Here is a 12,238-nt window from a genome sequence, read left to right as displayed (position 1 = left end):
TCGTCTTGTTCCAACCAACATATGCTCGTACCTCATCTTTAGGGATAGCATTATACGCATCAATATCTCTGTCCATATCTACTATTCCCTGTATCAAGGCATTATTACTCGCATTATCTTTGACGGAACGTACAGGAGATGCTTCATTCGCATAGATAAACATTGCTTGGAGTGCCCATACTGACACATTAGGCGAAAAAGGCAAAACCAAATATGGCATTCCCTTATCTGTTGTATGTGGCATAAGACCACAAACCCAGCAGTTCGTGGTATTTACTACTAACTGATGCTGATGCAACATCTGTATAAACAAATTGTTCACAAATTCTGATCTTCGTGTCTGTTTATGTTCAGGCAATGTATGAAACTCGTGTGGAGTAACAGTAGAGAAAGAAAGAGTAGGTTGGGATGTAGATGCAAGCGTCTGTTGTGTAAAATAGACAATCCAACCCACACAAGCTAAAGTAATATTCAAAAGCATTAGAAAACACAATATCAAAAAACATTTGCTACGAATCAATATACATATTTTCACTTTAGGATCAGTTCTCTTAATACCCTTATCAGACTCAAAACGCTCCATCCTCTAACGTGCTGCTCACGGCTATTACCTTCTTCACTTAAGTGTGCGTCAAGATCGTACTAACGACCATGAACCACAGACCTTATGTCAATACGCAGTTCACCCCTTAAGTCTTATACCACGACCCTGCAGCTGAACCCGGATGGTGGTTTGAAAAAGCAAAAAGAAAAATAGTCTCTTGTTTGAGAGAGCACAATACACAAAAAAATATTACTTTCTTTGTCCTTTTTTAGACCTCGGCCTTAAACTATAATGTTCTTTATTCGGCACAGTTTGATCCTGAAAAAGAATCTCCGGATGCGTAGTGTTCAGTCTCAAATGCGGCGGCACAGCTTCTTGCAAAATTTCTTCATCCGCACGTTCCGACTGAGTACATTTCAAACAAGCATCACTAAAAGGCACAAATCTCGGGACATTTTCAGTCTCAGAATCGGCAACACCTTCCCGGACACATTGATCATACGGTAAGGGCAGAGGTATCCTCTTCGTGTGGGTGGCATGCACCCAACTCTTTTTCCCGAAGACTTTCACAGCGGTCCTCGTTGCTAGCAGCACTTGATAAGGACCAGTCCACCTCGGCTGTAGGTTCTTGGACCTCTGAAAGTTCCTGATCAGAATCCAGTCGCCGGGTTGGATCGCATGTCCCGCGTCAACAGAAGCTGAAGGTAAGGTATCATGAACCTGTCGGTGAAGAACACGCAATTTAGCAGTCAAATCATGTAAATAGTCAACCAACATAGGGTACTCAATATCGCTGTATTCTCTTGGCCTCGGCACACCCCAAACATTCGCCGGGCGTCCAAAAACAATCTCGTATGGGCTAAATCCCACGCGAGAATGTATTGTCGTTCTTGTGGACAAAAGTGCCAAAGGTAGAGCATCGGGCCATGTGAGAACAGAGCTCGCTTGCACCTTGGCCAACTTCAGCCTTGATGTGCCGATATAGCACTCAACCAGGCCTGCTGACTGGGGGTGATTCGCTGCGTGGAACTTCTGTCTAATTCCCAAACCCGCACACACTTTCTGAATAATCTGACCCACGAATTCACTTCCGTTATCACTCCAGACCATCCTCGGCAATCCATACCCCGGGAAAAACTCTTTGAGCAAAACCTTGGCTGTAGACAAGGCAGTATTATCCTTCAGGGGGTAGGCCTCTATCCATCTGGAAAAGGCACAAACAACCACAAGGACATACTTCAAGTTATTGCATCTTTCCATATGAATGTAGTCTATCTGCAACACCTCGAATGGATACGTTGGAGGAGCAAAATGACCAGCTGGAGTTGGGGTTCCCTTGCCAGGATTATGCATCAAGCAAATCATACAGTGTTTAACCAAATTCTCAGCACATTTGGGAATTCCACTATTCTGCCATACCGGAGCTAACAACTTGCATATCCCTTTTGAGCTGATGTGAGCCATCCCATGAGCCATAGTAACCACTGGAAGCACATACGCATCTGGCAACAACCATCGCCGATACTCTGACAACTCAACCCAACAGCCTGTCGAATCCAACATTCCCGTACTCTCTCTCCACGTACTCAATTCCTTCTGAGTAGCTTCTGCCTGAATCATCTTCACACTTTCTATTGTATCTTCACACATTCTTCTACAACCCATCTTGCAGGACCTGCAACATGCATTTGACTCGTCAAATCTCTCGCTGTTTCTCTCGCTACTTCATACGCAAACGCATTCCCTCGACCCACATCATCTGTAACCTTTTTATGCGCACTACACTTTACAATGGCGATTTGTGTTGGCAAAGTAAGCTATTCAAGAAGCTCACTCACTAATTGGCCATGCTGGATTTTCGTACCATGAGAAGTAAGAAATCCTCTTTCTTTCCACAATCGTCCAAAGCTATGAGCAACGCCAAACGCATACTGGCTATCAGTAAAAAACATTCACTCTCTTTCCTTTTGACAACACACACGCTCTAGTCAAGGCTATCAATTCAGCTGCCTGAGCTGAATTCTGTGCAATACGTGCTGTTTCAACAATCGTGTGCAAAGTTGTGACAGCATATGCTGCAGTCGTCTCTCCATTCGGAAGCTTAAAGCATGAACCATCTACCCATAGGGTACCATCAGGGTTTGAAAGAGGAGTATCTTTCAAATCAATTCTACCCTTTGTTTCCTCCTCTGTCCTAAGAACACAATCATGCTGTTCTTGATCATCTGTCTCTACACAAATCGGCAACAATGTAGCTGTATTCAATGTGTTGCACCTCTTAATGTGCACATGACTAGCCAAAAGCGTCAACTCGTAACCTGACAGACGTGCACTAGTAAGGTGCTGAGTCTTCGTCCTGTTTAATAAGGTATCCACTGCATGTGGGACCTTCACAATCAATGTATTATCCAATACCAAACCAGCAGACTGTCGGATGGAAACAACTGCTGCTGCCGTAGCTCTTAGGCAACCAGGCAACGCCCTAGCTACCAGATCTAAAGTAGACGAAAAATACGCACATGGGCGCTGCTTGTCTCCAAACTGTTGTGTCAACACTGACAACGCACAACCTTCTCTCTCATGCACATAAAGTGTAAAAGGTTTACTATAGTCAGGGTTACCCAACACCGGAGCAGAACACAATGCATCACGCAATTCAGAAAAACTCTTCTGACATTCATCAGACCAAGGAAGAGGGTGTGGTGTATCTTTGAGAGTAAGTGCCAACAAAGGTTTCGCTAGCAAAGAAAAGTTCGGGATCCACTGCCGACAATACAAGGTGATACCCAAGAAAGCGCGCACTTCTCTCTGTGTGGATGGTACAATCATTTGGGCAATCGCTTGAATGCGCTCTGGGGTCAATGGTCTTCCCTCCTTCGATAAGAGATGACCGTAGAAGGTCACTTCTTGTCGACAATAATGCAACTTGGAAGGGGAAACTTTATGATGAAGGTCAGACAAATGTCGTAGCAAAGAAAGAGTAACCTCTTTACAAATCTCCTCATTATCAGCAGCCACTAGCAGATCATCAACGTACTGGATAAGAGTAGCACCAGAAGGCAACACAAGAGTATTGAGTTGAGTTTTCAAAGCCTGACTATAAATGGAGGGACTCTCACAATAACCTTGAGGAGCTCGCTTAAACCGGAAGCTGCGGCCTCCTAAAGAGAAGCCGAAAATATCCCTACTTTCCTCAGCGATCGGAATACTGAAGAAAGCATTCTTCAGATCAATCACAGAAAACCAAGCAGCTGAGGCAGGGACCATAGTCAATAAAGCAGTAATGTCCGGAACAACAGGAAACTGTGGCACAACAATCTTATTGACCTCTCGAAGGTCGATCACAAATCGATACACAGGTGGATGAGAAGAGTCAGTTCGCTTAAGAATAGGCAGAACAGGACTGTTACACACATTACCTCTCATTTCTTCAACCACACCTTTCTCAACCAAATCATAAATAATCGCTAAAAGAGCTCTCTCGCCATCACTAGATATTTTATATTGCGGAATACGAGGTAGCCTAGCATTTGACTTAAGGGTGGAATCTGAAAGAGACCAACATCTTTGGGACCTGCAGCCCCAAGTGTATCAGGGAGAGGACGCAAATCCAGCGGCAGGCAATCCTTAGACAAATACATCGGGGAGATCACTTTCTTACCCAAGGTAAGATGTACTCCCAACGGAGAACAATATAATGTCGCATGCAATCTTTTCAACAAGTCCAAACCCAACAAATTCTCACCACAACCAGTCGTTAGAATAAGGGGAGCCTACAATTCACAAGGACCAATAGAAAGGGGCAAAGGATTAGAAACCGGGTTACAAACTGGGGCGCCAGAAAATCCTACTGAAACGTTGGTCAAGCCAGACAAAGGTGCGCTAGGAAGTTTAGAGTGCATAATAGAACTCTTCGTCGCACCAGTATCCAAAAGAAAAGGTTCTGCCACACCTAATGTAATCACTTCAACATAAGGTCCACTCTGGTCTACTGGAACTGACACTACTCCCTCTCTTTGCCCATGGCTGTCCTAACTATCATTATAACCAGCACTCTCACTCTTGACATAATAATCATCAACATAGTACTGAGCAGACTGGACGTTCGGAACATTCTGTCGGTCAAAATAATTTGCAGAATTCTGGGGGAGAAAGGAACGTTAATTCTGAGGAAACGTACCACGTCCCCTACCCCTAGGTACTTGTTGGTAACCACCACGACCTCTCAGACCAGACATACCATTCACACGTTGTAGCAAGACCGGACAACTACTCTTGAAATGACCTTCCTCTTTACAATAAGCGCATTGATTAGGGCCTAGCGGAAATCGCGGAACAAAAAACTCAGGCGTCTGCAATGGTTTCTGAAACTGTGGGGGTTGCGGAAACTGACGCTGATTAGGGCGAGGCGGATAAGCCTGTTGCAAAAGAACTTTCGTTTTTAATTCTTTAGTCTTCTTCTCTACTTTATCCTTCTCATATTTGTCTCTATTCTCATAGTATTGTGCAGTAGCCAATATTTGGGCCAAAGAAGAACCAGCCCATGAACTCTCAGAATCCTTTAACTTATTAGAAAGTTCGGGAAGTAAATTAAAGACAAATTTGTCCACAAACAACCTTTGACCACCTTCAGTACTCATGTCCTGACCACTATGATCAATAAACGTTTCTTCAAACCTAGTGAAGAAATCGGACACACTCTCATCTTTCTTTTGTTTGCATGCTGCTAACTTGTCCCAATTCACTCGTAAAGGTGGCATCATTGTTTTCATTAAATTAATAATCCTACCAGGTAATTCTGCAACTAAGGGCTCAGGTTTGGCACCTCCTACCTGCCGACCATCTGCAGCAACAATATTAGCCCACGTATCTCCTAATTCTTGCGCATGATTCTCATGACGGATCTTCGCCCACAAAGGTTGAGGGACTACATTACCCATCAACATATTTATGTCAGCTAAATTCATAATACACGCATCAACTGTCTGGGACAACTCCTTGTAATAACCAGCAGGATTTTTACGGAGGTCAGGCAATGTCTGCTTAAGTGCCAAAACCTCTGCTCTCTTCCAAGGGACATGTACCCACACTCGCTGAAAATGTGCTGGTGCAGCCAAAACACCATTGGGAACGTCAGCCTCAACTGCCTCTCTCCATACTGGAGGAACCTCTCGCATAGGATACTGCTTCACTTTTCTCCTAACAGAAGGATCAGGTTCGAACAATGACTGAGGTGGAAGACTAGACCTGAAAGTAAGTATTGTCTCTACCACTACCTCAACATCTAAACCCACTATCGTTCCCTTAGAAAATTCGGACTGAACATTAATCAAGTCCAACGGAATTGTACCCAACTCATTATCTTCCGATTCCTGGCGGAGAAAAGTACACATTACATCAAAAACATACCTTTGCTTAGGCGGCTCCCACTGAAAGAAAACATCCATAACCGCTGGCAAATTATACCTGGACGCATTTAATATTCATCTACGAGCCAACAAATCCAACACTGTCTGTTCCTCGGAACTAGGAAGCTGACTACGACTCTGCTTACGTTCCAACACAGGGGTCATATTCAGTGACCCAAACAATGAAGACAACAGATTAACAACAGTCTCAGTCATTCGTTTTCGAGCAGAAGGAGAAGAAGCAGACATAAGAACAGGAGAATAAGTATTTTGAGGTGAAAGAGGTGTAGGGACAAGAGCAGTAGGAGTCGAAGATACAGGAATGGAAGGCAAAGGAGTTTGAGGCAAAGCTGGTAGCAAAGCTGGCGACCCTAGAGTGGGTTGCGCAGTAGGAGGCAAAACCATCTGTGGAGCACCGGGTGGCTGAACAACAGCAGGAGGTTGAACAACAAAGGGTGGAACAACCGGGGGTAATGGAGGTGCAGTAGCACCCTGCACATAAGGGGGTGGCAATCTCAGTAGATGAGAGATCAAAGGATCTTTTTCAAGATCTTCAATAACTTTTGGAGGCGAAAACGGCAAGGCCGGATAACATTTATCTATGGCCATGCAACGCTGTCTATCTGAAACTTCACTTGCACGCTCTTCTCCATCTTCCCTAAACTGCCTAGCAGCTTGTAGTACTGACATATTCTTATCTTTCCTATCTCTCTTTGCTTGCTTAATTTCTCACTGTTTGGCATCCTTTCGCCATAGGCGGAAAGAGTCAAACATTGCCGGCCGGGCTTTCTTCCTAAATAGCGCAACTTCCAGATTATCTAAAATATTTAATTCGAAACTACCATGTTGGGGCCATTGTAAAACACCATCTTTCTTCGTATAGCGAACCCATATTTCGTTATAGGTGATAAGACCCACTCTGTGTTTTGAATAGAGCTCATAAGTCAGAGTTGAAAAGCACAACCCATGTAATGTCAGAACATAAAGAAAACAGTAATAGATGTTGAACAAGATAAAACATGTGCAAGGAAACTAAAGGTTAACGAGGTCCTGAACATTAAGTGGCAATCTTAGACTAGGATCAAACCAAGGGAAATTGGCTTTGCGAGGCCAGTTTCGGGTGAAGAGGTCAGTTGCTCTGCAGTACATTCAGAGTCGAAAGAAACCGAGTTAATGTATACATGAACTCAGAAGGCCAGGCCACTTGTTCGCCGGGCCTCTTTAACAGGCCTACGTGAGGGCAACAAAAAAATGGAGTCAGGCTCGAGAATTACAGAACCTCAGACGTAACATCTCTTCTTCAGTAAGGAACAGGTGCATCACCTCCCCTGTGTGGCTTTAAGGAACCGACGCATCACCTCCCTTGGAGTAAGGAACTGATGTATCACCTTCCCTGGGCATGAGGAACGGATGCATCACCTTCCCTGCGGCTGTTTTTGTTTATGATTCTGACGCATCCAAGTTACTCTTTGATGAAAGTGTTGCATCTATATTTTGCTATGGACAGAACTGTTTTTACCTTCTGAAGTCATAATTTGATTACTGTATGTTGGATTTTTTTTGTTTTCGTCTTGTTTGGTTTAAATGAAGATTACTTATTTTTATAAACTGGTGTGATGTCCATTTGTGTTGTTTTCACTGTATTATCATATGCGTGCACAAATGCTTTACACACTGCCTCTGAGATAAGCCTGTCTGTTCATGCCAAGCTACCAAGGGGATGAGCAGGGGTTATTTTGGAAGTGTATCCCCCTTACCCCAACTAGGAAGAAGGGTCCCTACTTGGACAAAAGTGCAAACCATTGCCAATGAGAGACCCCCATTTGTAACAGTCACAGTGCAAAATTCCTATATACTGAGAATAGTAACACGTCATTCCTCATTAAAAAGTATGAGACAGGAATCCTTTAGTAGCTTCTTATGAATGACTGCACATACAAGGATGGACCCCTGCCACGGACAGCAGGCATCCATCCCCTGCATATTTCTTCATTATGTGGTGCCATTTTTTGAACCACCTTGTCGGTTGAAGGGATGGGGGCTGCTTTCAAAATCAAAGTCTACGGGGCATATTATCAAGCCTGTGCGATAAAATTATTGCCGCTTTATCGGAAGACATCTAACATGGGCTTCGATTGGAATTCCATAGAGCATATTATCAATCCCATTATCGCCGCTTTATCGGCCGTTTTCGGCCGATAAAGCGGCGATAATTTTATCGCACAGGCTTGATAATATGCCCCTACATGTGTTGCATACAGCTGAGTTCTATACACATTTCTTCAAATAGCTTCTTCCTAAACTATGTCTTTTAATTAATTCAGCCACCTCTTCCGGCTCGCTTCTTGATGCTTTCATCTGTATAGTCACAGTCACACTTGTAACCAGAATGTAGTGACTAGAGAACTAGTGAAAAGTAAGTGTTTCAAGTCAGCTGCATTCCAGAACAAGTCCAACAGGTGTCAGGAATATCTTCATTAATCATATGAAGGGAGTTTGGTGTCATAAAAGTCTATTGTAAATGAAAAAAGTGTTTGTGTAGTGCTTGCTGCACAGGAAGATTTTCTAATTTTAGTCCAGATTCGTTTCCAGGTGGATATGGGTAAAGTTACGGAAAGATCTACCTCCCATTCAAGTTCAGTCTTAGACTTAGGTCTCACAGTGGAAGCTTCAAGTAAATGGGAATAAATACGGGAAGCCTTATGGCACGTAGGAAAAATAATAGCTAATTATGTGGATGATTAAGTAACAGAGGACGGAACAGATTTGAAATAATTATATGCTTAAATTATAGCCCCTTGTAAAAGTAGAAATTTGGCTAGGAAGGGAGGCGGAAGGCTAAAGAGATCATAACCTTGAGGCAAAGTAAGAAATGAATCACGATCAAATAATTGGTGAACCCAAATCAACCCTTTAGTTCTCCAGGAATGCAAATAAATAGGATGTTTTTTCACCTGAATAAATGTATTATTCCATATAGTAGAGTTAAGAAAAGAATAAAGATCTGTGGGAGAATAAGAAATTACCGAAGATAATATACAAGTGCTATTATTAATAGGATTATATCATTTTTGAGGTTTTCGCATGAAGGACAGGAATTCTGGAAAAGAATAACAGGATAAAAAAGTTTGTTCCAAATCAACCCATAACAGAGTGTATATTGAAGAGGGTGCAATCCAATGAGAAGATTGTCACAAAAGGAAAGACTTATGGTATTCCGGCAAATCAGGAAAGAGTACTCCACCCTCAACTTTAGGGTGTTTCAGCTTAGCTAAACCTACAAGGTTTCTTTTTAATCTAAAGCAAAGCAGACAGTATTGAATATAGTTTCTTGTAATGCTTGAGAGGAACATGTAGGTGAATATTAGCCCTTTCTGCGATGCAATAATTCTCCCGCTGAGCGGGAGAATTAATAAGTGGGCAGGATTCGGATGGCCCGACCGTTCTCAGCACACGCCCACCATGACGTTGTACGGCCAAGGGCCGTCCAGAGCACTGAAGAGGTTAGGAAGGGTAAACAGAATAATAGGAACCAGCATCATCTTAATGGTGTTGAGACGACCTCACCAAGACAAGTAAAGAGGATGCTATTTACTAGTTAAAGAAGACTTTTTCTGAGTACAATTGTCCATATTAATTGAAATAGAAGAGGTAAGAGAGGAAGAGAATTGAAGACCAAGATATTTAAGTTGTTTAGATAGCCATGTAAATTGGGAAGAGGAAAAATCACAACTAAAAGTGAATTTATTAAGGGGTAGAATTTTGGATTGGTCTGTATTCAATTGATAGCCTGACGAAGATGAGTAAGAAGCAACCTCTGATGCAAAAGCAGGAAGTGAAGAATGACGTTTAGATTTGAATTTTAAAGTGTAATTGGCATACACAGCCAATGTAATCTGTTGTGAGTCATGGATGAAACCATGAATTTAAAAATTCTGATGAATCCGAGACAAAAATGGTTCTAATGCTAAATTAAAAAGGAAGGGGAGACCCCAATATGTAAGTTAAAAAAAGAAGACGTCAAACCATTAGCACAAATGGCTGCCTTGGGAGAAATGAAAGCCACAAATTTCGATCCAAAACCAAACAAGTTAAAGTTTGAATTAAAAAAGACCAAAGAACATGATCGAAAGGCTTTTCGTCATACAATGCAATGGCCGCTAAAGAATCAGGAAAGCTTGCAGATTTAGAATTAATACAAATAAACAAACGAGTGTTGTCGGAAAGATATCTACCTTTGGCAAAACCGGATTGTTACTTTCCGAAGAGATCAGGAAGAAGCACTTCTAGCCATAAAGCCAATGCTTTAGAGAAACATTTATAATCTAAGTGAACTAAAGAGATGGGTCTATAGTTTTTACATAAATGCAGATCTTTACCCACCTTCGTGACTACACAGATAAAAGCATCAAGAAGCGAGCCGGAAGAGGTGGCTAAATTAATAAAAGAATGAATTAAAAGACATAGTTTAGGAAGAAGCAATTTGAAGAAATGTGTATAGAACTCAGCTGTAAAGCCATCCGGCACTAGAGCTTTTTCTTTTTTAAGGTAAAGCAATACAAGCTGAATTTGTGTGTCAGTGACACACGTCTCTAGGGAAGAAAATTAAACTAAAGAATAAACTGGTTTTAAAGTAGAAGATAAATGGCTTAAGATTGCAGGACCCGAGGGTAGACAGTACAACATGTATAGATTGGTATAGCACTGTTGGAATTGAGCTAGGATATCCTGGTCTTGATGATGCGAAAAGCCACTGTTGTAAATAATTGATCCAATTAATAGTTTATTTTGTTTAGTTTTAAGATCATTTTCCAGTAACCTTCCAGACTTATTTTTGCCTCCATAATACTTAGCACTAGATATAAGAAGGTAAGAAGCAGCGTTATCAGTGGATACTTTATTAAAATTAAGGGGTATATTATCAAGGGGTTTATCTCCGCTTTTTTGGCTTTAAAAGCCAAGAAAGCGGAGATAAAATTATCTCCCTATTACCAAGCTGTCGCTAACACCAGTTAGTGACAGCTAATAGGAGATAGCGACCATCTTGGGCCCCGCTTTGCATGTCAGTGATATTTATCACTAATGACATGCAAAGTGGGCGTGCCAAGATGTTAGCGACTGGAAACAGTCGCTAACATCGCTATCTCCTATTACCAACTTTTGGAGATATTCGCGCTAAGCGCGAATATCTCCAAAAGCTAACACCTGCCCTGAGCAGTTCTTCACCATGTTATCCAATGGGAGGTGGATAACATGGCTAAGAGCATTTGCTCGATAATGCATGAATATCGCTGACTTTTCAGCGATATTCATGCATTGCGGCCGTTTTTTATCGCATTTGCGATAAACCTTGCTAATAGCAAGGTTTATCTGCGATAAAAATCGCCGATGTGCGGCGATAATTTTTGTCTCTAAACAAGTTAGAGACAAAAATTATCGCTAGTTGTTGGTAATATACCCCTAAGTTTGGCTGTAATAAGCTGATTCACAGCTTGTTGAGAACGGGACGTATAGCAAGAATGTTCTAAACGTTTATTTCATTAAGAATTGGTTTAGACTGCAATTGAGATAGTCACCTCTTTTTAGCAACAAAATGAATTATAAAATCTAAGGCTGAGGCTTTAAATGTACCCCAGTACCGTATGAAAGGCATCATCCATCTGATTAAAGAGGAAAAAATATTAGGCAAAAGCAATACAGAAAGAGGTGAAAGAGGAGTCCAATATTAGAGGATTATTAATTCTCCATCTCTTAGGAAAGGTTGTTTGGGCATGATGTCTAAATGCAGGGATACCGGGGCATGATCAGACATCAAAAGTGAGCCAATGTGTGCTAAATGTAAGGATTAAGTTAGGTGGTGTGAATCATAAATATAATCAATTCGGTATTGTGTATGGTGTATTGGGGAGAAAAATGTATATTCCCTTAGGGTTGGAGTACATAATCGCCATGCATCAGTAAGGTTACATCCCTGAAAAGCTTGTGTGAAAGCTTTTTGTGATTTGTTTGGGACGTAGTGCGATGAGGGGTGTCTATCTAAAAAGGATCAACAGGTAAGTTGCAATTGCAGAATTAGATTATCATGAGGATACTGCAAAAGCTTCTGAGAAATTAAAGACCAGAATTGACAATCAGGTGCATTAGGCCCATATGTGTTGAACAGAACCATTGGAATCTTATCACAATAAACTTTAAGTATTAGCCATCTTCCCTCCTTATCCTTTTCCTGAGAGATCATCTGAATTTTCAAAGACTTGTGACACAATATTACACTGCATGATTTTTC

Source organism: Lissotriton helveticus, chromosome 7 (genome assembly GCF_964261635.1).
Source record: "Lissotriton helveticus chromosome 7, aLisHel1.1, whole genome shotgun sequence".
In the NCBI taxonomy this organism is placed as follows: domain Eukaryota; kingdom Metazoa; phylum Chordata; class Amphibia; order Caudata; family Salamandridae; genus Lissotriton; species Lissotriton helveticus.
Note: the sequence above shows the minus strand (reverse complement) of the source record.